The 25,954-nt window shown below is 52.0% G+C and overlaps 1 protein-coding gene and 1 long non-coding RNA gene across 2 annotated transcripts in view; one reads left to right on the top strand and one right to left on the bottom strand.

Annotated features, from left to right (window-relative positions):
* Positions 1 to 25,954, top strand: part of TIMP2 (TIMP metallopeptidase inhibitor 2) — an 86,520-nt gene that overhangs the window by 4,440 nt on the left and 56,126 nt on the right. The window lies entirely within an intron of this gene.
* LOC121820647 (uncharacterized) lies at positions 5,912 to 24,737 on the bottom strand. Its single transcript, XR_009595629.1, has 3 exons — positions 23,151 to 24,737; positions 9,764 to 21,842; positions 5,912 to 9,274 (listed from the first exon to the last, which is right to left on the bottom strand). It is a non-coding gene; the product is annotated as an uncharacterized LOC121820647 (long non-coding RNA).

The following is a 25,954-nucleotide window of genomic DNA, read 5'->3' on the forward strand; positions in this document are numbered from 1 at the left end:
CAGGAGGACTGGTTGGTGCCTCACCCATGTGGCCCTGGGCAAAGGTGGCAGGCCCCGGGGCCTCAGGGAGCGCTGGACAGGAAAGGTCTGATGTGGCAGCAGCTGATGTGCCGAAAGAATGTCGCTGGTGGGGACGCCAGGAGCTCAGAGCCAAGCATGTGGTCGTTGCAAAATGTCAGGGAAGGAATGCAAAGCCCTTCTCCCGGCTCCCTGGTCCCCACTCAATCGTTGCCCGAGTGCCAGTCCGATCCGTCTGCACAGATGCCCGCGCCACATATGTGTGTTTAGGCTATCGGGACAGGAGGCTCTCCTGGAGGCCCTCCAGGCTGAGCTGGGGTCTCTGCCTGTAGGAGACAAGCACGTGACCGGCAGAGATGGCAGAGACAGAGAAAGAAGGACACACTCGCCCGGACAGAGGGGCAGTTAGAACCGATTTGGAGGAATCACGGGGAGCCGGCTGCAGGCTGTGATCTAGAGAGAGAAAAGCCGGGGGTGTTGGGAGAGGGGCTGAACAAGGCTGAAGATGAACCCAGGAGTCTCAGGGAGGCCAGGCAGCCGGTCCAGAGGGGGCCGAGGGGCCCCAGGACGGAGCTGTCCTAGCCTCGCCCGGGTAAGACAGGGAGGGCGCAGGGCCGGAGTCACGGTGGCCCGGCCTGGCTTCTTGCTAGCAAGGGCCAGGCAGGAACAGGCTTGGGGATCTCTGCCTCACCAAGCTCACCATCACCTCTGATTCCTCTGATCCTAATCCTGGAGATGGCCTCAGACCCCAGGAGCATCCCTAGAGGTGAATCCTTCACAAGGAAAGAGGTTTCTTCACCACCCATCCCCAAATCCTAGCTCTGCGCAGAACTTCTTTTCTTCCTTAGACTGCACACAGATGGTTTCTTCTTCTGAAACACTCTCTTCCTCTTCACCAGGTTAATTCTTTTTTATCCTTCAAGTCTGGGAGCCTCTCAACCTTGGAGGAGCCTCAGATCTCAGGCTCTTACTAAAAGGGGCCTGAGTTTCTGCATTTCTAACCAGCTCCCAGTATTGCCAGCACTCCTGGTCTTCAGGCCACACTCTGGGGACCACACTCTAGGGGCCAGTGACTCAGATGCCTGAACTCTTGGGAAAGCCTCTGTCTACAGCCTGGAGGCAGCTACCCTGTCCCGTGGCCATGACACTCTTCATTCCCCCACTCAATAATCTTTGGTTTTGCCAAAAGTTTTACTTCATTTTAGGGTTGAAGGGTTTGTTGAGAAACCACTCATCACACACAATAAACAATTTCAACATTGAATAGGGGATTATTTGACTTAATTTCAATGCACAGTCACTAAAAGAAAAAAAACAGGAACAATAGATGTAATGTCACCAACTTGGGTCAACAACCTACATCCAGACTTGACCAGTGCTGGGAAGTCCCAGTTAGGAGAGTCCCAGGCTGTGTTCACCCCACAGGTGAGACTTCAAATTGCAGCTTTGGGGATGGGGATCCCACTTATCATTCCAGGTAGCAAACTGATAACTTCAATTCACCTGCAAAACTGCAGCTCTGGCTTTATTTTTTACTTTAACAATGCTGTTTGCTTCACCTGGTGAGTCAAGGGAGTTCATTTAGACCCCTGGGGGATTGGCCAGGTCCTCTGGAACTTAAGAAATTCCAAGCGTATCTTATCTAAAGTGCTTCCTGACTTGGTTGCTTGCAGGCAGGCAGAGAATCTGGGCAGTGTCCAGGAGAGTCAGAAGCAGCAGGTCAGAGGCCTGAGCCCCAGGTTCTGAAGCCTGAATAAGCCCTTCCTCCATTTCGATTTCCCTCACATCCTCCCACAGGGCATGGGCAAACCTCTCGGATGTCTCTGCCACCTCTAGACTGATTTCATCTTTTCCACCATCAGATCCCAGGCACGCCCAGCACAGAGCAGCAGCACGGTAGCCTTTGAATCCTGGTTGAATGAGTGAATCAGTTCATGCATTCAGACAAAACGTTGACACAAAACGATGCCAGAAGCTCCCACGTCTACACCTTGGGAGAAAAAATCCCCAACACTTAGAACTTGAATCTTTTTTGGAGTTGTAAGAAGATGAAGTGTAAAATCTGTGGAACAGCAGCCCAGTGCAGCTGGGAAACTTGTTAGCAGTGCAAGTACTCGGGTCTGCCCCAGTCTCCCTAAGTCAGAAACCCTAGGGACTGCAATCTGTATCTCCGAGCCTTCCAGGGACTCTGGGTCACTCAATTGCAAAGCGCCCTGAAGTCTGGACCAGTGACAGCTACTGGCTGCCTATGGGAGCCACCCAGAAGCTTTGAAAGCTCTTTCGCCTTTGCCCCTCTGTGCCGTTGTTACAATACTTCCGACCCCAGATGAGAGCTTTCCCTCTCTGAACACCAAATCTGTATTGTCCTTCCTAATACCACGTCTCCAGCCCTCTCACACTACCCGGAGTTACAGCAGACCCCACAAGTTAAGAGCTCAGTTCCTTAACTGAGCTATGACTCACCCCCACTTCAGATACCAGCTGCAAGCTAGGGTTGGGAGTTCCTACCACCCCCTCTTCAGGTGTAGGATTTGCTAGAGTGATTCTTACTCAGGGAGATACTGTCCGTACTAATAACAGCTTATTATAAAGGACATACAGAGAAGGCAATGGCAGCCCACTCCAGTACTCTTGCCTGGAAAATCCCATGGATGGAGGAGCCTGGTAGGCTGCAGTCCATGGGGTCGAGAAGAGCTAGACATGACTGAGCGACTTCACTTTCACTTTTCACTTTCATGCATTGGAGATGGAAATGGCAACCCACTCCAATGTTCTTGCCTGGAGGATCCCAGGGACGGGGGAGCCTGGTGGGCTGCCATCTACGGGGTCTCACAGAGTTGGACACAACTGAAGCGACTTAGCAGCAGCAGCAGCATAAAGGATGTGATACAGAGTCAGTTGGAAGGTGTGTGTGGGGGGAGGGGTGCAGGGCTGCTGTGCTCACCTGCTCACCGCCCTCCCAGCACCTGCACACAGGGATCCCTGAACCCCGTCTTTTAGGAGTTTTCAGGGAGACCTCATTCCTTAAGCATGATTGGCTAAACCATTGGCCATTAGGATTAACTCCAGCCCTGGAGAAGGGGACAACAGAGGACGAGATGGTTGGATGGCATCACTGACTCAATGGATATGAGTTTGAGCAAACTCCAGGGGACAGCAATGGACAGGGAAGCCTGCCGTGCTGCCGTCCATGGGGCTGCAGGGAGTTGGACACAACAAGGCTACGGAACAACAAACTCACCACTTCCCAGAGGCCAGGGGGGTGGGGCTAAAAATTCTAAGCTTTAATGAAGCTCATTGGTTCCTGTGGCAACCTCAGCTCCATCCTGAGGTTACCGAGGGACCCACCAAGAGCCACCTCATTCTCATAAGCTCAGTTTTGGACAAAAAGGGGCTTCTCACGAACGCCAAAGGGTGCCCTCTCACCCTCTCATGAAATTCCAAGGGTTTAGGAAGTTCTTATACCAGGAACTAGGGACAAGGACCCAGTATATATTTCTCAGTAGGTGACATTTTACAGTGTCACAGCCCCCCTGCCCCCGCCTTTCTGCGGGTAGGTCAGCTCTGTTCTGGCTCCCCAAACTCCACCTCCTTTTTGCTGAAATGGGGGTGAGGGAAGGATTAGAAAGGAGAAAGCAGGGGTGAACCAGGTGTGTGGCCAGGACAGCTCAATAAAGCGAGGGGGAGGGAGGCTGTCACAGGTGGGAGATGAGGGGTCGCTGACCTCTTTTCCCAGAACCTTGCCTGGAGGGGGACGGTGCCCAGGGCAGCTCCCCGTGACTGTGTGTGTGGTGTGCTGAGCAGCTGGTCCTCATCAGACCAGCCTCAAGCCTTTCCCAAGGAGGCTTTTGCTTCAGTCACAGCAGACCCTGTATGGGGATGGGTAACTCGGGAGGAGCGTTGCCTTGGCAACACAAACCACTTAGGAGGGTGGTGCTGGTTACCAGGGCTGCTTTTGACCTTCACCATCTTTCGGGCTGGTGGCTTTATCATTGCCTGCTCTGCTGCTGGGGCCTTCCCAAGTCTGCACTGAAAAGCCAGCCTCAGGGGAGGCCTTTGGCTCCCCCTTTCCACCCACCTTTTCATCTTAGAGGGCATTGTCTTGAATTACATTTCACCAGGAGGTGCCACTTGAAAGCATCTAAGCCAAAGTTGAGCCCCTGTTTGCCCTGGATTTACGCTATGGCTGCCACACCAGGCCACCCCTGCTGTTCATCCTGCAGCTATAACCAGACAAGCAAGGTGACTTCCAGTTTTCAGATGGATCCAATGCAAAAGACGGTGAAACAGCCTCAGCATCACGTATCCAGGTTTGACTCCTCTCAGCTTGATGTTCTTAGGCAGAAGCCTTCACCTCTCTGAGGCTTAGCTTGATCTCAGTAAAGGGGGGCTGATACCCTTCCTCTCTCCAGGGGATGTCACTGGGGCAGCTGAAGGCTTTCATGGGCCACAGTCCCTCGTGTCATGAGGGTGAGGTGGGTGTTAGTCTGCTCAGGATGCTCTAACAGAGCACCACAGCCTGGAGGCTTATAAAACAGAAATTTAGTTCTCGCTGTACTGGAGGCTGGAGTCCGGAGTCTGATTCAGCATTGGATAAGGTCCTCTTCCTGGTTCATTGATGGCCATCTTTTTTTTTGCTGTGTCCTTACAGGGCAGAAGGGTGAAGGTGCTCTCTGAGTTCCCCTTTATTAAGACATGCATGCATGCTAAGTCACTTCAGTTGTGTCCGACTCTTTGTGACCCAGTGGATGGTAGCCACCAGGCTCCTCTGTCCATGGGGTTCTCCAGGCAAGAATACTGGAGCAGGTTGCCATGCCTTCCTCCAGGGGATCTTCCCCACCCAGGGATGAAACCTCCGTCTCTTATGCCCTCTGCATTGGCAAGCAGACTCTTTACCACTAGCACTACCTGGGATGCCCTTTATTAGGACACTAACCCCATTCCAGAGGCTCCCTCTCCTGACCAGATCACCTTCTAATGCCATCGTACTGGGGGTTAGTTGTCAACATGTGGATTTCAGGGGGACCCAAATATTCAGCCCATGCAAGATGTTTATGAATCTTCTATCATTGTGACCAGATGTTTGTGGAGGTCCAGTTCAGTGCCAGGACCTTCAGGAATATTGACTCTTTCAAAGACCCCTGTTAGAGACCCTAGAGCCCCTCCACCCCGGCCCAGCCATAAACCTTTCCCCACCCCCTCCAGCCCACAGGCAGTGTTGCAGGACTGGGGTTCAGGCTTCCCAGTAATTTGAAGGCTTTGTGTTGATTGGGGTTCAGAGAAGAGGAGAGGGGAGCTGGCCCCTGCTGGCACGAAGCCGATGCTGCAGCTGGGCGGGACCCCGGGGGCACCCTCCTCGGTGGCCTTGGCCTTGAGAACAACGAGGAGGCCCCACCGCTGACCGCACGGCAGGCCAGGCCAGCTCCTCCGCCCGCTGGGCCGGGCAGCTCCCTCTGACCTTGGCGGGGCCAGCTGGACACGAGCACGGGCATCCTGCCTGGTCTCATGCAGGGTCAGAGGATTTCTGAAAGTGCTTAAAAGCCTCAGCCCCTTCAAGAAGGATTTTCTTCATTGTGGTGCAGTGGGGTATTTCTGGGCTGCGGGCTGCCCAGGCCTGGATGCGCCTGAGTTTATTCACCCAGTCTGGGGGTGAGGCCCAGCTGGGGGGAACCTTGACTGGCACCCCTGGAGGACTAGGTCTTAGGGACTTCTCCTGAGCTTCCTCGGGGGGGGGTGAACACCCTGTAGCCAAGGAGGAGAAGGAGGCTGGTTAGGTGGCCGCCCCCACCCCGTCAGAGTGGCCTGGCCACCACGGCCCCAGGGCTGACCACCAAGGGAGTCCTCTGGCTTGCCGGCCCTAGCTGACCCGAAGCTGGCACCTGCGCCCTACACGAGGTCAAGAGGGCACCTCTGGGGAGAACCCAGAGGGAGGGTGTCCCGAGGCCCAGAGGATGAAAACTAGCCGGGCCTCTTTAAGAATCTGTGTTGCCAGAGGAGAGAAAATGCCGAGGGAGGCCTTCAGTAAACATCTGAGAGCTTGCAGTAACAACTCCCAGCTGTGTGAGGGGCGTGGGGGCAGGGAGGCCCGCGGAGCTAGACTGGAAGGTGGGATGGGCTGAGGTCAGGCTGGGTGGGGACCGGCCAAGAACGCATGGAGGGCGGGCAGTGGGCGGAGCGGGGGCAGAGGTTTGTCCAAGCGTGGTGGGCAGCAGACGAGCCTCCAAGCTGCTGGGCCTGGAAACTTCCACTTCCCTCGGGGCCTTTCCTGAATCCTTTTGGAGATCTGTAGCCCCTCCTTGCCACCAGTGAGGACACTGACGGAAAGGAAGTTTTCCATCCCATGGGTGCAGAGGGGAGGGGGCAGGGAAAGGTTGGTGCAACCTTTTCCAAATCAGGGTCAACAGCTCAATTGCCTGTCTGAGTGATACTTAGTATCTCTGTCACACCCAGGATCAAACACAGCACCTGTGAACTGCCCTCAGCAGCTCTCTTCTCCAGACCCTTCCCCTGGAGCCCCACCTTCTCTGACCCAGGAGTTGTCCCGGCCTGTTTCCCTGCCTCCCAGCTCTGTCCAGGCCAGCTCCATAGAGCCATCACTGTTACTGCTCTAAGACGCCTGATCAGGACATTTCCCTTGGCTTAAACCCAGGTGGTGATCCTGTCGGTGATACTAGATGTCCTAGTTAGGATGCTTTGGGTTATAAGTGACAAACACAATTCAGAAAGGCTTCAATGTTGGAGAGGATATTACTGTTCATAGTAACTGGAAAGTACAGGGGCTGTGTGGGCATCATGGACGGTTGAGCCAGCAGCTCAGCCCTGTTCGGAGGCCTAGGTTCAGGTCCATCTCCTCTCTGTCCTCTGTAGCAGCAGCTTGAGCCTCACAGTGGCTTCCTTCATGATGCCAAAATGGCTGCAGTGGCTCCAGCTCTTTTTCAAACCTTTAAATGGCAGAGGGAATCTCTTTTTCCAAATTCCTGTCCTGGTTACATTTTTCAGTACGACAGATCACCCCCCAAATTTTTATTTTGCTTTATAAACTTGCTATTTGGACAGGGCTTAACAAGAACAGTTCATCCTTGCTCCACATGGCATCAGTTGGAGCAGATAAACTGGGGCTTGGAGAATCCATTTCAAGATGGCCCACTCATGTGGCTGACAAATTGGTGCTGGAGCTGGCTGGGAACTTGGTTCCTCCGCATACAGAGCTGCTTGGGCTTCCTCAGAGCATGGCACCTGGGATCCTAGGGAACAAGGCAGGAATGCGTGATTTTCTTATGATCGAGCCTCAGGAATCCCACAGCATCACTTCCTTTGTGCTCTGTTGGTTGCAGTGGTCACAAAGGGCTGCCCATATTCAAGGGGATGGACCGCAGTCCTTATCACTCACGGGAAGACCATCCCAAGGTCGCATTCATGAAGAGGTGGTGGGATGGGAGCTGTCCTTGTCACTATCTTGGAAATGATTGGCCCACAACCCCCAGCAAACGTCTTGACTCTCTCTGAGCCAGCCTGGGGGCACATGCCCAGCACTAAACTGATAACCAAGGCCAGAGGATGGGTTGAGTCTCATCTCTGGAGCTGGGGAAGACTCGGCTCTCCCCAGAGTGTCTGGGCTGTGTGGGAGAGGTGTGGGTCCCCCAGGGAAAGCAAGAAGCTCAGGATGCAACCAGCGCCCCCTAGGCTGGGGCTGTGCTAAGTGTTTGGTATCATTCAATTCATTACTTCTCACCACAACCCAGCGAGGCTGGTGCTGCTGTTCTCTGGACTTTACAAGACAGTAAGGTTTGTAAATTGCCCAGACCCACAAGACCAGAAGATGGCAGAGACAGAGTTAAAGGTTGGGATTGTAGGACTCTAAGTCTATGCTGGTAACCAGTCCATAGAAAAGTTGAAGGCTTCTGGCCCATGGCTGAAGAAAGCAACTTGAATGTGGAAACATATAGCCTGGTTGCACTGGCAGCCATTTTGTGACCTTGAGGAAATCCAGTTTGAGAAAGAAGCAGATACACAGAGAATGGATAAACCTTGATCAATCACAGCGTCGTCCACCCTCCACAGGACTCTTCAATTATGTGAGGCAGTGAATCTGCTTTACTGTTTAAGACCGTATGGGTATGAAGCATAGTTACTTATAATTGAGAATATCTTAACCAACAAAGGAGGCTATTGTAATATTTTTCCCATTTCATTATAGGAATTGTCTTTATGTCTGTCTGTGATTAGATAACAAGTAGCTTAGAAGAAGAGCCCATGCCTCAAACATTTCTCTATGCCCAGTCCTTAGCACCGCAAGTGACGCTCTATATTTTGAACCATCCTTGGAGAGGAAATAAATGAGAACAGGTATAACTTATTCTTCTAGAATTTTCAGGTATGATATGAACGATCATAACCCCCTTCTCTGCTTCCTTATCGGGTGCTGCTCTATCACTGTCTCTTGTTTTCAAAGCCCAAACACAGAACACACACTGCAATTGAGCTCCCCACAGTGTGACTCTGGGGAAAGAGGCGAGGAGAAGAGCAAGTAGGTGCCTGGCGACCGGAGTAGCTGGGTCATGGAGGTGGCCCTTGGCAGATGGCAGTCGAGAGACTGAGGAGAACCTTTGTGAGAAACTGGGGTGTGGCTGGGATGAGGCGAGCCTGGGTGCTTTTATGCTAGCAGCACATTTCATGGCAATAAACTTGGCCTCATTGCTATAAAAGCCTTTAGCTCAAGACACACAGCCTTTCTTGTTTTCTTTATTGAAGGTTAACTTTTCACAAGTTAAATTTCCTCCTACTCATCCAGCCTCATCAAGGAGCTTTGGCACACAGAGCTTTGCTGAGCGTGATAAAAGAAAGCCTCAAAAAAAAAAAAAAAAAAAAAGATGAGCATTCCGAGTGTGTTTCTGGGAAAAGCATGTTCAGCCAGCTCACTCTGCAGCCTTCCGTTCCCCAGCTCTGCTCCCAGACTCAGGCCCACCCTTGTCAAGTGTGTGGGCAGCAGGGTCTGCCCCACCCCTGATCGGGGCCACAGAGCTTAACTTCAGAGCAGCTGGTTGGAGCCCAGTCCGAAGGCTGATCCCAGAATGGTGGTCCCCAGTCTGCCCCTTCTGTGAGGAACGAGCAAACTAAGGAAGATGTCTCAATCTTTTCAGAGCAGGGTCTCTGCAGCTGATGTGGCTGGCTCTTGTTGAGACATTGGGTCTCTGTGTGGTTTGCTTTCCCCAGCAAGTCAAAGACAACTCCAGTGCTCACTTCAGCAGGACACGTACTAAAATTGGAATGATACAGAGAAGATTAGCATGACTCCTCAATAATTCACTTAATGGGAGGGGCTACCCTTGCACTGAGGAGGACACACAAATTCTTGAAACCTTCCCTGGTGGCTCAGAAGGTAAGGAATCTACCCGCAATGCAGGAGACCCAGGTTTGATCCCTGGGTTGGGAAGATCCCCTGGAGAAGGGAATGGCAATCCCACTCCAGCAGTCTTGCCTGGAGAATTCCAGGGACAGGGGAGCCTGGCAGGCTACAGTCCATGGGGTTGCAAAGAGTCAGACACGACTGAGCGACTTACACTTTCACTTCCATAATTAAAAAAAGAAAAGGAAAGGAAAACTCCAGCTCGACAGGTGTAAACAAGAAGAATGGTTTAAAAACCTCATCCGACACTGAGCCTGAATCAGCACCTGGGGGTCCTCACCCACACACTCAGCCGGGCCACTCACACCTGTCATTGCTGGGTGCGGTTCTCTTACTCACCGACCGCCACGCGTTTGCCATTTTTTCCCATCCTGGCAGAGGCAGAACTATCCTTTGTCTTTTCTGGGCTGCTTCCCCAAGAAGAGAAGGGAGTTGTTGGACCAAATTCTGGATATTCCAGGGGTCAAGCAATCTCTATAGACATGATTCCTGCCACCTGGCACCTTTCCCTCTGAGATGGTCACCCTAATACAGATAAATACAAACTATTGGCAAGAAATTAAACAGTGGCTGCATTTTCTTTCTTTCTTTTGGGCTGCAGCATGCATGCAGGATCTTAGTTTCCTCCTTGGGGATCAAACCCACGACCCCTGCAGTGGAAGCTTGGAGTCTTAACCACTAGACCATCAGGGAAGTCCCTGCATTTTCTATATGAGTAAAATCATCTTTGCAAAAATGACTGGACAGGTTTTTGAAAAGGGGGGATGTGGATTTAGGGTCGTCTGCTCTATAAGACAAGCCTGTCATGGTGGTTGCCCAGTGCTAGCAGTCAGGACTAAGGTCAGTGGGAGGGAGTGGCCAGGAGGTGTGTCCCAGTGCTGGCAGCAGGCCATCTCTCCACTGTTCCGGATGGCTGCCGCTCAGTGTCTTTACTTTGCAGGTGTGTATCCGCTCATAACTTAAGCTGTGTGCACGTCTCTGTACGTCCTCATATATTTGTCCCGGAACAAAAAGTGTCTTTCGGTACCTCTCCAGCCAGGGCACCCATGATGCAGGGAAGGTGACCTGCTTGTATCAGCAGTTTTTGCTGGAGGGGGTCTGCTTCCCATAAAAGCAACTTGGGAATGTGTCAAACATTTATTTATCTATATCTTTCAGGGAACTGAGAGTTGAGTGATTCTGCTACGTGGCTGGTTTATAGCCTAAATTGTTACCAGTTTCTCTGACCAACAAATATTCTTTGTTTCTACATCTGCACATTTCCTAATCAGGAACTCTGGAGCCAGCCATGCTGAGATTCAGGGGAGGCTTGGGAGAATGAGGCAAAAACTTTTGCTTCCAAGGACAAGGACACAGGGGCCGGTAGGCTGTTTCAATCCCCCATTTTATTTGTGTTTTTTTTTTTTTTTTTTTTTTTTAGTTTTTTATTTTTTAAATTTTAAAATCTTTAATTCTTACATGCATTCCCAAACATGAACCCCCCTCCCACCTCCCTCCCCGTAACGTCTTTCTGGGTCATCCCCATGCACCAGCCCCAAGCATGCTGCATCCTGCGTCAGACATAGACTGGCGATTCAATTCACATGATAGTATACATGTTAGAATGTCATTCTCCCAAATCATCCCACCCTCTCCCTCTCCCTCTGAGTCCAAAAGTCCGTTATACACATCTGTGTCTCTTTCCCTGTCTTGCATACAGGGTCGTCATTGCCATCTTCCCCCATTTTATTTGATACTCCTCAATCTTGAGGAAAGCAGGTGTTGGATAAGAAAGGAAATCAGGTTGGTTGGTTGCTTGGGCTTTGGCCATGCCGTGCAGCATGTGGAATCTTAGCTCCCTGACCAGGGATCGAACCTGTGCCCCCTGCAGTGAAAGCTCAGAGTCCTACCCACTGGACCACCAGGGAAGTCCCTGGGAATCACGTTCTGAGTAGAGAGGCCGGTCACAAACTTGGCAGAAGAAACCGATTTTAGGGGGACTCGGTTTCAGTGGCTCTTGTATCCTAAGCCCCTCACTCACCCTCCCTGCCAACTTCTCCTCAGATGCTCCCTGCCCAGGCCATCCTGTCCTAGCCCAGGTCCATGCCCCCAAGCCAGGCTATCTCCCCTCTCTGCACATCCCTCCCCACCTCTGCCCAGGGAAAGCTTCTCTGCCCCGACTGCCCCAATTTAACCCAGCTTTCAAGATCCAGTTTCCATCATTCACATGTCTTTGGGGAGAAAAAAAAAGTTATACGGAGATATAATTCACATATCATACAATTCACCCATTTAAAGTATACAATTCTATAGTTTTTTAGCACATTCCCAGTGATGCAGCCATCTCCATAGGTAATTTTAAAACATTTTTATCACTTCAAAAAGAAATTGCCTGTCTCTCCTGCCTCTCTCCTTCAGCCCTGACCCTATTCTGAACACTTCATATAAACGGAATCATACAATACGTGGCCTTCTGTGTCTGGCTTCTTTCACCGAGCATGTGTTTGAAGTTCTCTGTGTTAGCGCTTCACTCTTTGTGATGTCTAAATCCTAACCTATGGTCCAGAGGCAGCTCGTTTTGCTTATCCAGTCATCATCCAACCGACATTTGAGTGGTTTCCATCTTGTGCTGTGATGAAGCCACCATTCACCTTTCAGCTTGTTCCAAGCAGCTGTGTCTCCCTTGCACAAACCTTGCCCCTACTAATATTAACTACCCTCTACCAAGGGGCTTCCCAGGTGGCTCGAGTGGTGAAGAACCTGCCTGCCGACGCAACAGATGTAAGAGACACAGGTTCCACCCCTGGGTCAGGAAGGAGGAAAATGGCAATTCACTCCATCCCCAGGAGGAGGAAATGGCAATTCACTCCAGCATTCTCACCTGGAGAATCCCATGGACCGAGGAGCCTGGTGGGCCACCATCCGTAGGGTCACAAAGAGTCAGACAGGACTGAAACGACTTAGCCCCGCACACACACGCACCAAGCACTTACTACGTGCCAGACTCCAAGCTGGGCTCTTTTTATGTCAGTAGGTTGAATTCTCACTGTAACCCAATGAGTGTGGTGAGTATTGCTTCCCCTTTATGGATGAGAAAGCTCAGGTCCAACGAAGTAAAGAGACTGGTCAAGATCACGGTGGAAACGGGGCTTGAACCCAGGTCTGGCCTGCCATAAAGTCCTTCTGTTGTGTTTATTTCATTTTTGTCACGTCACCTTTCTTTAATTGGTTTTACATATTTTGGGGTCTCCCTCAAATTGTAAGACTCTTCAGGGTAAGGACCGTGTCTCACAGTTCTTTAGTCTTAGACCTGCTACCTTGTTGGACATTCTTTCCATGCATATTTATGGGAGCTCCTATTGGCTTGCAGTCTGCGGAGGGATCAGTGCTTTTCGACCGCTCTGCAGCCCTCCCCTTAGCCTCCTCCTGGCTACAGGACGGGCATGTGCCTCAGGCCTAACCAATCAAAGCCCTCAATCCTGCTGGCCACAGTGATTGGCTTAAGGATGGGCCTAGGAGCCAAACCCAGCCAATCATAGCCTTCCTCAAGTATTTTGCCATAGTAACGGCTGAGGACACCTGCTTACTCTTTGGGACTGGGAGCTATAGGGACCATCGAGCCTGGCACTGCCATTGGCAACTTCATCCTGCCTCCTGGGCAGAGCCTACATCAGAATGCCATGCAGATGTTAAAAATAGTATTGCAGAGAAATAATCACATAGAGAAATATTCAGATACCTTCCTGGGTTTAAAATAAGGCAGCTACAAAGTAGAACATATTATATTACTTGCTACATATGTGTTCACATACATACATGCAAATAAAAAATGGATAATAGATGCCAAAGTACTAACATAACTTCTGTGTGTATGAATATTGATTATGTAATTTTTCTTTCTGTTCATTTGAGTTTTCAAAACTCCAACTGATTTCTATACATCTTAGGGTTCTTTCTCTTTTGTTTTTTCTGTTTGTTTATTTTAAGCTAGAGCCCTTCAGTTCAGCCTGAGTCATCTCATTCACCTTTTTAGAGCACACGCTTCCCCAACAACCCCATCATCTGCCCTGGTCCTGGGCCTTCCCTATTCTTGGCCACTCTGCTCACCTGGGTCCCTCCTGGCCACCAGGTCCTGCCGGCCCAGCTGTGCCCAAGTCATGCCATCCCCGGGTGTCTCCCCAACTCTCGGAGAAAGGCAGGCCTCCCTCCCCTACTCATCCTGCTGCGTGTTGTGTTTCCATTCTCGGCTCACAAGGAACCTGCAAAAAATATTTTCTTTGGCAGTCAATTAGAGAGTAGCAGCCCCAGACATGCCTTCCAGGCGACGTCCGAGCCTGGAGCGGCTGCTGCCCTCCCCTGCTGCCAGGAGACACGGTCAGAGACGAGGCCAGTGTTCTGACATCATCGCCTCGAATAGCGCTCTTGCCCCCATCAGGGTGTAAGCGATCTCAGGGCCCAGGAGGTGCAGCCCCCACAGGAATCCCCTGGTGGACCAAACCTCTCCAAGCCAATGGCACAGAGCCATCCTCCTGGGTCGAGAACCTGACTGCCTTCTCCCACTACTGAAAGGTTCAAGGGTATGAGAGTCTCACTATCAGAGAGTCAAGGGCCCAACTGCCCCCCACCCCGAGTGTCTCCCTGGGGAGGGCCTGTCCACTCCAGAGAGGTGTCCCTTCCTGTTCCTCTTCTGGGCTAGCCTGTCCTTCAAATCCCAGGACCTGAATACCCAGGTAGTTGTTGTTGTTCAGTTGCTAAGTCGTGTCCAACTCTTTGTGACCCCATGGACTGCAGCATGCCAGGCTTCTCTGTCCTTCACGATCTCCCAGAGTTTGCTCAAACTCCTATTCATTGGGTCAATGATACCATCCAACCATCTCATCCTCTGTTGGCCCCTTCTCCTCCTGCCCTCAATCTTTCCTAGCATCAGGCTCTTTTCCAATGAGTTGGCTCTTCACATCAGGTGGCCAAAGTATGGCAGCTTTAGCTTCAGTGTCGGTCCTTCCAATGAATATTCAGGGTTTATTTCCTTTAAGATTGATTGGTTTGAACTCTTTGCTGTCCAAGGGACTCTTAAGAGTCTTCTATAGCACCACAATTGGAAAACATCAGTTCTTCAGTGTGCAGCCTTCCTTATGGTCCAGCTCTCACAGCTGTACATGACTACTGGAAAAAAACATAGCTTTGACTATATGGACCTTTGTTGGCAAAGCGATATCTCTGCTTTTTAATATGCTGTCTAGGTTTGTCATAGCTTCGCTTCCAAGAAGCAAGCAAACCCAGTTAGTACCAGAAGCCATGGTCACTGAGCCAAGTATGGGTCTAGTCACCTGACCCTGGCTGGTCCTTTGATTCTGTACTAATAAGAATGACCTGGATCGAAGGGCCAAGAGGGTAGAGCAGTCAGGCTGAGCTGCGAAAATGCAGAGAAGTTGGAGGAGAGAAAGGAAAGAGAGGCAGGCAAATGGTTGAGATGAGCCATTCCCGGGAATGAGAGAAGCAAGAGGGATAAAGGAGCTCTGAGGGCTCTCCATATTTCAGACGTCCAGGGGTTAACATGACATTTGCTGCACCGCCTGCAGAAAGCCCACTTTAGTCAACCCATCTCATTTGGGTATTTATTCCTTACAACCCATAGATTCAGGGTTACATTGAGAGCACCTGTTTCCAGGTGGGAAGCGCTGAACCTACATCCAAGTGGAGGGAGACGCCCTCTCCTCGTCCCTCTCCTCGTCCCTCTCCGCACCCTCCCATGGGCTGGGAGACTCTATTTGCTGCTCTTCCCCATGGGCCTTGAGTTCTTGAAGACACCACTTCCCCAGGACTCCCAATCCTGGTGTCCAAGAGAGGGGTGTTTCAGGGGTTCATCCAGATCATAACCAAAAGCCACTGGACTTTTGAGTCGCTGGCTCAATGGGCCCTAAAAACCACGCTGACTGGGTATGCTGACCATGCCCAGGGTATAAAATAGGTAACAGGCTTTGGAGTCTGCAGATTAAGGTTGGTATCTGGGTCCCAGCAGCCTCCTAGCTGTGGGATCTGCTTTGTTTCTTGGTACCTTCATCACCAATATCATCAGGGACCTGCTAGATGCCTTCCTGGAGGGTACTGTAGGAGTAGTACCAGTGGGATCTCATTTTTCCAAACAAGGAAGCAGAAATGGGAAGAGGTGAAGCCTTGGACATAAGTCACACAGCTGATGATGGAGGATAAGCCCCAGCTCATCTGATTCTGGGAGCTGGTTTTGCCCAAAGAGCAGAAAAAAGTCTTGTGAGAAACCCTCCCGAAATGAAGTTAACACGCTTCCCTGCCTGGAAAGAGAAAAGGGAGACCTTCAACAAAAGTGTTCTTCCAGTGTTTACAGAGGAACCACGATGTCTGGGATTTGCTTCCAAACCGTCCACGGGGGCACGTGTTGATGGAAGCAAATTGGCTGAGCTGATCGTTTTCAAAGCTGGGCACTGAGGATGTGGGTGAGCATTACACTGTTCTCTCTCCTTATAAACAGGTCTGGAAGTTCTCAGAATAAAAAGCTTTTTTGAATGTATCGAGTAGGAACTCAGCCAGAGCTGAGGAACGTTATCTGGCAGAGGAAGGCAAGGCACAGACGGTGGGCATCGAGAGAGAGCTGGGAGCCCGTGCCCAGCCCCGCCGACTATGCTCCCTCCCCACTAGTCTCCCTCTTGCCTCCCATGTGGTCCAGGAACCCTGGGCTGTGAGTAATGCATGCGCCTCTCTGCGGGACATGTGTTTCCAATCATTCTGCTCAGCAGTGAGTCACCACGGACAGCTGCTGGCTGTCTCGTCTCCCACCCCTCACCTCCAGATCCGCCCTGCCCCCACCCAAGTCTGAGCTCCTGCGTTCTCCTACCTCCAGGACCTTCTGCCTAGAACAGATGCCGTTGTTGTTTAGTCGCTAAGTCGTGTCTGACTCTTTGTGACCCACTGGACTGTAGCCCCGCCAGGCTCATCTGTCCATGGGATTTCCCAGACAAGAATACTGGAGTGAGTTTCCATTTCCTTCTCCAGGGGAACTTCCTGACCCAGGGATCGAACCCCCGTCTCCTGCACTGGCAGGCAGATTCTTTACTATTGAGCCAGTAGGGAAACCCACCTAGAGTGCACTCCCTTTGGGCTGGATAACTGTCACCACCTCCGGTCTCTAGCCCAAGCCACCTGGACCTCGCTGGTGCCCTTGCTCCTCCACTGAGCCCCTGACGCACTTTGCCATCATCTCTGCCTGTATTTCCACTGAAGAGGGGATCACGCTGTAGGAGGCAAGGGGCTACTTTTGTTCCATCCACACCCTCAGCACCTGCACGTGCCTGGCCCACAGCTGGGGCCCAACGCAAACATGCTGAATGAATGAATGAGCTATAACCTAAAGAAATCGGGAGTCTTGGGGAAGGCAGACATGAAAACGAGTAACCTGTGAGAGAAAATGCAAGGGGTCTGAGAAGTCCAGGTAAATGGGCCATGGAAGGGCAGTTTCCATCTCTACCCCTCCCTAGGGTGACCTGCTCTTGGCCCAACCCCAGCTGGGTACCTCCTTGGGATGGGAATCAATCACATGCCCCCTTTGGCTGGCTGGGCTGACTCCTGGGGCATGGTGAGGAAGCTCCAAGGCCGTGACCAGGCTCAGTGGGAAAGGAGTGCTGGAGAGCGATGTGACCGGTGGGGGCCTGAAGTGGGTGGGGGGAGTGGACAGGGGGTCTCCTGGCCAGCCAGGAGACCGCATCTGGGACATCCCTCTGCTTGCCGCAAAGACTCAGATCACAATTCAGTGGGGGAGCCCTCCACGTCTGCAGGAAGCCCAGCATGCCTGGTGCTGGCTGAAACGCAGCCTCCGCACCCCTGGTGCCTTCTCTGTGGGCATCCAGGTGACCCGGCTCTGTGGTTGGTGACACCTGTCAGGAGAGGTTTAGCTGGAGGATGCAGGGGCCACTCAGCAGTGACTCGGCGTTGGCTGTGTTCCCAGGCCAGGGAACGCTAGGGCAGAACTGGGGCCCCACGGGAGGAGGGGAAAAAGCAGCGGGATTGGGGGAAGGGCTGCGCACGTGGTCACACTTCTACCAGGGGCTGGCAGGCCCCAGGAGATGGGGTCCCGGCCACCTCTCGCCTGTGGGCCTGGGCTGCCGTTTCATAGCTGAGAAGAGGGTGTGAGTGCCAAAAGCCAGAGTCAACCAGCCAGACTCACAGCTCCACACACCAGCTGGAAGTGGCGGTGAGGACCCAGTGAGTCACTTTCCAGGGCCTTTTTGCCGGCTCCGCTTGCCGCCTTCTGATCTCTTTGTTGGTGACCAGAGCCACAAAGACCCTGATCTCTATCTTGTCAGACAGTTCAGCTCAAGGTTGAAGGAGGTGCTGTGGGCACTCTGTCCCCTCGCCCTCACCCTGGACGCCCATGGACAGTCTCTAGGGGCTGGGACCTCGTCCGTGTGCTCTGTAGCTGACCACAGAGGGAAGGAGGTGGGTTGGAATCTGAAGGTGATCAGAAACCGGACGGGGCATGCAAGGAGCTTGGTGATGCCGACCACCGGCTGGCCCCGCTGAGAACCTGAGGCATCCTCAGAGAAGAGAGACTCGAGGGGGTGAGAAGGCAAGGCAGAGACACAGAAAGAAAAATAGGATTGGGGAGAGGAAGGAGAGAGAGGAAATTCTTGGGCACAGTCCTAATCATAGCCTTGAAATGAAATTTACTGCTGCGCTCAGCATGGGACGCCAGCCAGCACCGCCAAGCCAGCCCCCCTTCTGTTTGGATTAGTCGATGACATCATGGCCACGGGCCATCACTCCCAACACCAAAGGAAGAGCAGGATGGCGGGCGGGAAACCTGAGCCTCCTGCCTCTGGCTTCCAGGGAGGGGAACCTGAAACCAGGAAAACTCAGCCGCAACCCTCCCCTGCTGAGCTGGGCAGCCAGTCCCTCAGCTGTCCCAACCCCCCCCCAACCCCCCGGCTCCTGGCCAGCCCCTGGTCCCCAGAACGCCAGCTGAGGCTGCTTCCGGGAGAAAGGCGGCGATGGAGAAGCACGGATCCCATCTCTGCTCGCTGGCCCTGCTCCCTAACCCGCCCATGAGAGGAAGCACGTGACCACATGCCCAGGGCCAGAAGGAAATGGCCTGGGCACCAGAAAATGCAGAGCAGCGCCCCGAAGAGAGCCACTGCTTAGCTCTCGTAGTCCTCTGTTTTCCATGGAAAGGAAGCCTACAGAGGGCTCCGAGGGGAGCCCATTTCGGGGATACCTGGGAGGCAGACAAGTGGGGAGCCAGAGGAGAAGGGCAGAGCTCCAGGGTGTGGACTCCCGGGGCACAGACTACGCAGGAGGAACAGCTGTTAGGGAATAAATTAAAATGGACGAGGTCTTGTTCAAGGCTTCAGAAGCAGGGGAGCAGGCCTCAGATTTGCTTCTGAGCTGCCTGGACATTGCTTGGATCCCATACCTGCCTGCAAGCAGCACGACAGGCCAGGCGGTACTTTAGATCAGAAAGGAAGTGAGTCTTGGGATCTCTTAAGTCACCCTGGCCAGGTCCCTGACTCACAAGGTGAAACAAACAGCATTGTAAAGGTTAAACCAGAGCTGCATTTTTTTCCCCCAATGTAGGTGTGCTGGGTCTCCGTTGCTGTGCAGGCTTTCTCTAGTTGTGGCGAGTGAGGGCTCCTCTCTAGTTGCAGTGTGTGGGCTTATCATTGTGGCGGCTTCTGTTGTTGGGGAGCACGGGCTCAGTGGTTGTGGCCCATGGCCTTAGTCGCCCTGTGGCATTCCCAGACCAGGGATGGAACCCATGTCCCCTGTATTGGCAGGTGGATTCTTAACCTCCGGACCACCAGGGAAGCCCAGAGCTGCTTTTTTGCAGGCAAACTGATGATATCAGTTTGTGGCCTGGGATGATAAATAGGAGCCCTCAGAACTGCAACCTGAAATCCCACCTGTGGGGTGGACGTGCCGCTGGGGGACCCTTTCCCAGCTGGGACTCCAAACTGAGGTTAAGGAGGGACCTCCCATCACTGCTCAAGTCTGGATATAGGTTGGCTCAGGTTGGTGATGCATATGCTATTACTTGTCTCTATTATTTCTATTTCTTTTCCTTTAATGACTGTGTATGGAAATCAAGTCAAATAATCTTCTGTAAAAATTTGAAAATTGTTTATTTGTGTGTAATGAGTGGTTTCTTTTGTTAACAAATCCTTTGAACCTAAAAGGATTTTGGCTTTACCCTGGTGGCTCAGACGATAAAGCGTGTCTGCCTATAATGCAGGAAGACCCCTGGTTCAATCCCTGGGTTGGGAAGATCCCCTGGAGAAGGAAATGGCAGCCCACTCCAGTACTCTTGCCTGGAAAATCCCATGGACGGAGGAGCCTGGCAGGCTACAGTCCATGGGGTTGCAAAGAGTCAGGTAGGACCGAGCGGCTTCACTTTGACTTCCTTTTGAACTTTCTGCTAAACAACGGCTCCCTGGCCCTCCCTCACTCCAAGAAGGAGGGACGTGGCCTCGCTTGGAGGACTGGAGACCCCTCTGTGTCACAGAGGCCAAACATGGCCAAACATGGAGGAGAGGCTGAAAAGGCTTCCTGGTCCAGGGGTGAAACCACAGCTGTGCCAGAGCCGCCTCCCTGGAAGGAGTGCTTACGGGCTGTCCATCTAGGCTGTCTGTCTTCATACTTCAGACGTGGCAGTGTCCAAAGCCAATGACTTACTTCTCGGGCTTCCTGTTCACCACCTCTTTTCTTCTGAATCACTCTAGACCGGATCAGAGCAGCACGGTTGGTGTGGCGACTGTCTATGAAGACTGTGTATAGTGGCGAGCAGGGGTTAAGGTGTGTGGAAGATACATGCCCGGGTCAAGGTTGCCTTTACCCAGAGGAGGGCCTGCCTGAGAGGGGAGGGAAGGGGTGTGCACAGATGCAGATGCAAGGAGTAAAGGAAAGAGGCCAGATTCCACCTTCTTAAAGATGCCTTATGGGGTGGCATAAAGTATTAGCCAAGTGTTAGCCAAGGGCGCAGCCAAAAAAACCCCAGTGGGAAACAGGAGTCAAGAGCAGTGCAGATGAAGGAGCAGGGGCCCTGGGGAGCCAATGCCTGGAGGGCAGGCTTCAGTAGCGATGTACAGGAAGTATAGAAAACTATCCATACATCTGCCCCCAAGGGCTGTCCATTTCAGGGTCAGACCATCATCTGAAAGGGCTTCTCTGGTGGCTCAGTGGTAAAGAACCTACCTGCCAATGCAGGAGACGTGGGTTCAGTTCCTGAGTCAGGAAGATCCCCTGGAGAAGGGAATGGCAACCCCCCCCCCGCCCAGTATTCTTGCCTGGGAGAGCCCATGGACAGAGGAGCCTGGTGGGCTACAGTCCATGGGTTGCAAGAGTCAGACAGGACTTAGTGACTCAAGAACAACATCATCATCTAAAAATTGCTCTCCCTACATGAGGAGCAGGATCTGACATCTATCCTGTCACCTAAGTTCCTGCCACTCAGAGACATGCATCACACTTTTCAGTGAACACCTATTTATACATCTGTCTGCATCCCTGCATATGCCTGCTGCTGCTGCTGCTGAGTCACTTCAGTTGTGTCCGACTCTGTGCAACCCCGTAGATGGCAGCCCACCAGGCTCCCTCGTCTCTGGGATTCTCCAGGCATATGCATACTTTTCCATAAAAGAATTATCACATATTTGCTCCTGGACCCTTTTAACCTTTTTTTTTTTTTTTTTTTTGGCTGTGTGGCTTGTGGGATCTTAGCTCCCCAACTAGGAATTGACCCTGGGCCCTCAGCAGTGAGAGTGTGGATTCCTAACCACTGTAGCGCCAGGAAATTCCCATGGGCACTTTTAAACAACAATCTTTTTACTATTTCTTGCCTTCCCTCTCTGCCTGGAGAACAGGTGTGGGCAGAGTGCCATCCCCTGGCCTGTTCTCTGGGTGATACGTGGGTACAGGGACCCCCTGCTCCCTCTGTATTACTATCTGCTCTATAGAAATGGAACCTTGTCGTTTATATCTTTACAGCTGGTTTCAAGACCTATGGTTTCTAATCAGTTTCCCGAGTTGGACAGGGAATCCTGGAGTGCTGCAGTTCATAGGGTCGCAAAGAATTGAACATGACTTAGTAACCAAGATCCCCTGGAGAAAGGAAAGGCTACCTACTCCAGTATTCTGGACTGGAGAATTCCAACAGTCCATGGGGGTCACAAAGAATCGGACACGACTGAGTGACTTTCACATCAGTTAGAGACTAAACACACGACAGTTAGGGGTTCTGCTGCCCCTGGGACATTGGGCAATGTCTGAGGACAGTTTGGTTGGGGGTGGGAGATGCTATCACATCTCAAGGGGAAGGCCAGGGATATTGCTTAATACTCCACCTGGAACAGGGACAGCTCCCCTAGAGAAAGGTCTGGTCCCAAGGTCAACATGGCCAAGGCTGAGAAGCTGGCTTGGGCTGGAGAGGATTAATAATGAAATTAATGAAATGAAAATCAAAATGGCCTTGAGAGTGTTCCTGCCTGATCACGGAGCTACTTACGCAGACTATAGTGTGACGTGCGGCCTGTCTTCATGCCACACACAGCCCAGTCATCCTTAGTTACCTTCCTGTCACCTTTGGGATGTCCTATGATAAACAGCCCCACCACGGAAAGGAACGTCAGGGGCTGAAGTCTGAGCTGGGTGGCACTGCCCACCTACTGTGGCCATGAATCTGATGCCTGGATTTGACTGGGGCAGTGGGGGGGGGGCATCATGACCCCAGTGCCAGCTGCCCATCCGTCTCCAGGGGCCGCATATCACAAACAGCTGGGCACATGGACACATCTCCCACCCTTGCAAGCCACCCGACCTTGCTGACCCCACACCTTCCCAAGTGACGCCCACAGCCCATGGGGCCAATGTTAATTCTGTATACCGGAGTGTGTCTGGCTGTTCGGAACCTGCTGGAAGGAGTGTGGGGGCTTCAGCTGTCTCTAGGGAGAGGGCACTCCAATCTCAGAAGGAAATGGATCGTCTCCAAACTGGAAGAGTGGCTCTACCGAGAAGAGGCCCCACTGATGCCCATCCTCGTGCTGGGCAGACAGAACCTGGTTCAGCAGCGCCTCCTGCCTAGCGCCGTGAGGTCATTCTGACTCTGTTTACTTGCCAGGAGCTGGAAGGAGGCAGCGCTGGCACTTCCTCCTGGCCCTGGACGATGCTCACTCTGCCAAGCCCAGCCCAGGATGTGCTTGCTGGGTGTGCTCCCATGTAGATGGGACCACCCAACGGTTCTGCTGGGTTCTGCCTTGAGACAGTCTCTTTAGGAAGGAGGCAGGGGCAAAGTGGGCATTCCTGGTGGGAAATGGGGACCATAGGAATGTGGTCTGAGGGTCCTAGAAGCCCCTCCAACCCCAACTAGTCTGGTAGGTGCTGCCCCCTCCTGTCTGTCCTGAGTCCTTCCGGGAGCCACAGACCCAGGCCAAGGTCCGGCAGGCTGTGGTCAGCATGCATATGGGGGGCCAGACCGGGGTAGCCAGTGTGATCGGGGTCTCCTATTAAGACTCCCCTGTTAGCCTGCCCCCTAGGATCAGGGTGGGGGAGGCTGGTTAGGAGAGAAGCCCACAGAGGGAGCTGTCAGCCCCGGGGTCCTCCTTCTTCCTGAGTCTGGGATGTGTCCTGACCCTGACCTGGCTCCTTGAGGCAGTTGTCAGAGCTGAGCACTCTACCTGCACTCACCCCCAGCGGTTACCCACACTCACCCCCAGCGGCTACCCGCACTCACCCACAGCAGTTGAGCCCTCTTGTCAGCAGAGCAGAGACTGTATGAAAGGGCCGCCGTTAAGTAATCTACTTCCTATGAGTATCTCTGGTAGATTTCTCATCAAAGGGCTCAGTTCCCATGGTCTGAAGATGGGAAGATTCTCGCTGGGAGCACAGGCAGGGGTTAACGAGGAAGAATGGAGAGGTCAGGGCAGTGAGGCGGGGTGCCCAGCAGCCAAGGCCACATGGGCACCATGAAAAGGCTGGGCAGGTCAGGGTGTGGCGAGCTTTCAGGGGCCACTGTGTCCCTTCACTTGCTGTGCTCTCATGAGAGTTTTTCGTTTGCTTGTTTTCCCTAAGATTTATGGCTGTGCTGCATCTTCGTTGCTGCATGCGGGCCTCCTCCAGTTGCAGCGAATGGGGGCTGCTCTCCAGCTGCAATGCACAGGCTCCTCATTGCAGCCGCTCCTCCTATTGTGGAGCATAGGCTCTAGACACGCAGGCTTCAGCAGTTGTGACGCACGGGCTTGACCTGTTTTGCGGCATGTGCGATCTTCCTGGACCCGGGATTGAACCTGTGTCCCCTGCATTGCCAGGTGGATTCTTCACCACTGAGCCACCAGGAAAGTCCCTTGTGAGAGTCATTTAATGTTCAGTGCCTCCTGACAGCAGCTACCACTTGCACCAGATTTTAGAGCCTTCTGGGCATGGTCAGGCATGCCCAGAAACCCACTTGTTGTTCAGTTGCTCAGTCGGGTCTGACTCTTTGCAACCCCATGGACTACAACACAACAGGCTTCCCTGTCCTTCACCAACTCCTGGAGCTTACTCAAACTCATGTCCATTGAGTTGGTGATGCCGTCAAACTGTCTCATCCTCTGTCGTCCCCTTTTCTTCCTGCCCTCGATCTTTCCCAGCATCAGGGTCTTTTCAAATGAGTTAGCTCTTCGCATCAGGTGGCCAAAGTATTGGCGTTTCAGCTTCATCATCAGACCCTCCAGTGAACACCCAGGACTGGTCTCCTTTAGGATGGACTGGTTGGATCTCCTTGTGGTTCAAGCGACTCTCAAGAGTCTTCTTCAACCCCACAGTTCAAAAGCATCAGTTCTTTGGCACTCAGCTTTCTTTATAGTCCAACTCTCACATCCATACATGACTACTGGAAAAACCATAGCCTTGACTAGACGGACCTTTGTTGACAAAGTAATATCTCTGCTTTTTAATGTGCTGTCTAGGTTGGTCATAACTTTCCTTCCAAGGAGCAAGCATCTTTTAATTTTATGACTACAATCACCATCTGCAGTGATTTTGGAGCCCAGAAAAATAAAGTCTGACACTGTTTCCACTGTTTTCCCATCTATTTCCCATGAAGTGATGGGACCAGATGCCATGATCTTAGTTTTCTGAATGTTGAGCTTAAGCCAACGTTTTCACTCTCCTCTTTCACTTTCATCAAGAGGCTCTTTAGTTCTTCTTCACTTTCTACCATAAGGGTGGTGTCATCTGCGTATCTGAGGTTATCGATATTTCTCCCGGCAATCTTGATTCCAGCTTGTGCTTCCTCCAGCCCAGCATTTCCCATGATGTACTCTGCATATAAGTTAAATAAGCAGGGTGACAATATACAGCCTTGACGTACTCCTTTTTCCTATTTGGAAACAGTCTGTTGTTCCATGTTCAGTTCTAACTGTTGTTTCCTGACCTGTATACAGGTTTCTCAAGAGGCCGGTCAGGTGGTCTGATATTCCCATCTCTTTCAGAATTTTCCACAGTTTATTGTGATCCACACAGTCAAAGGTTTTGGGACAGTCAATAAAGCAGAAATAGATGGTTTTCTGGAACTCTCTTGCTTTTCCATGATCCAGCAGATGTTGGCAATTTGATCTCTGGTTCCTCTACCTTTTCTAAAACCAGCTTGAACATCTGGAAGCTCATGGTTCACATATTAGGAAGGGGCTTTTATCCCTATGTTGTAGACGGGAAGGCAGAGGCTTGGCAAGGCCACTGAGGCAGCTGGGCTGCAGCATCTCTGAGCCACAAGGTAGACCCTTTGCCCCCACTCCTGCCCATCCCACCACAGAGAGCATCCTTTCAGAGGGGATGGCTTTTCCCCTCTACTCTAGAAGCTCTGACCTCAGAAGAAGATGAGATCCCCTCCCAGACCCTCAAAAGTCTCCTCCGTGGCTCCTCTCCCTTCATTTCTTTCCTCTTCCGCCAGCTCAGGAGTCTCACTGGGTCCAGGGATCGTTGTCTGTTCCGTGGAGGCCTGACCATCCTACTCTTTGAACAGTGTCCACTGTCGATGTTTAAGAAAGCACTCCTGATGCAATGGAAGGAAGGCCAGCCAGGCAACTCCTTTCCTGCCTTGTGCCCAGTGTGGACCCCAATCCCCTCCTGCACCACCATCAATCTGCCTGTAACGTACTTCTCATCCTCTGTGTACTTGATCATCTATGTGTCTACCTTGCCTAAAAGGCTGAAAGCCCCTAGGTTATCTATTTCTTTCATAAACTGACAAATGGATTTTAGCTTCTGTAAAGTTCAACAGCATTTTGTTCTACCTGCAATAACAAAGTAAGAAAAGGCTACAGACAACCAACTTGTCATAATTTTCTGCATTAACTGTACTCACCAAGTTAGCATCAAACATCATTTCACGAATGACACTTTATTTTACAGAAACAGAAGCTGAAGCACTGACTTTGGAATTGTCCAGATTCTACCAGTTTAACTTTTCTCTAAGTTGTCTGTTTCCAGGTGATCCGGGGTCGCCACAGGCTGCAATGGCTTGAAGTGGGGCTTGGGTTCCCAGCCAGAGATTGGGGC

Source organism: Ovis aries, chromosome 11 (genome assembly GCF_016772045.2).
Source record: "Ovis aries strain OAR_USU_Benz2616 breed Rambouillet chromosome 11, ARS-UI_Ramb_v3.0, whole genome shotgun sequence".
Taxonomy (NCBI): domain Eukaryota; kingdom Metazoa; phylum Chordata; class Mammalia; order Artiodactyla; family Bovidae; genus Ovis; species Ovis aries.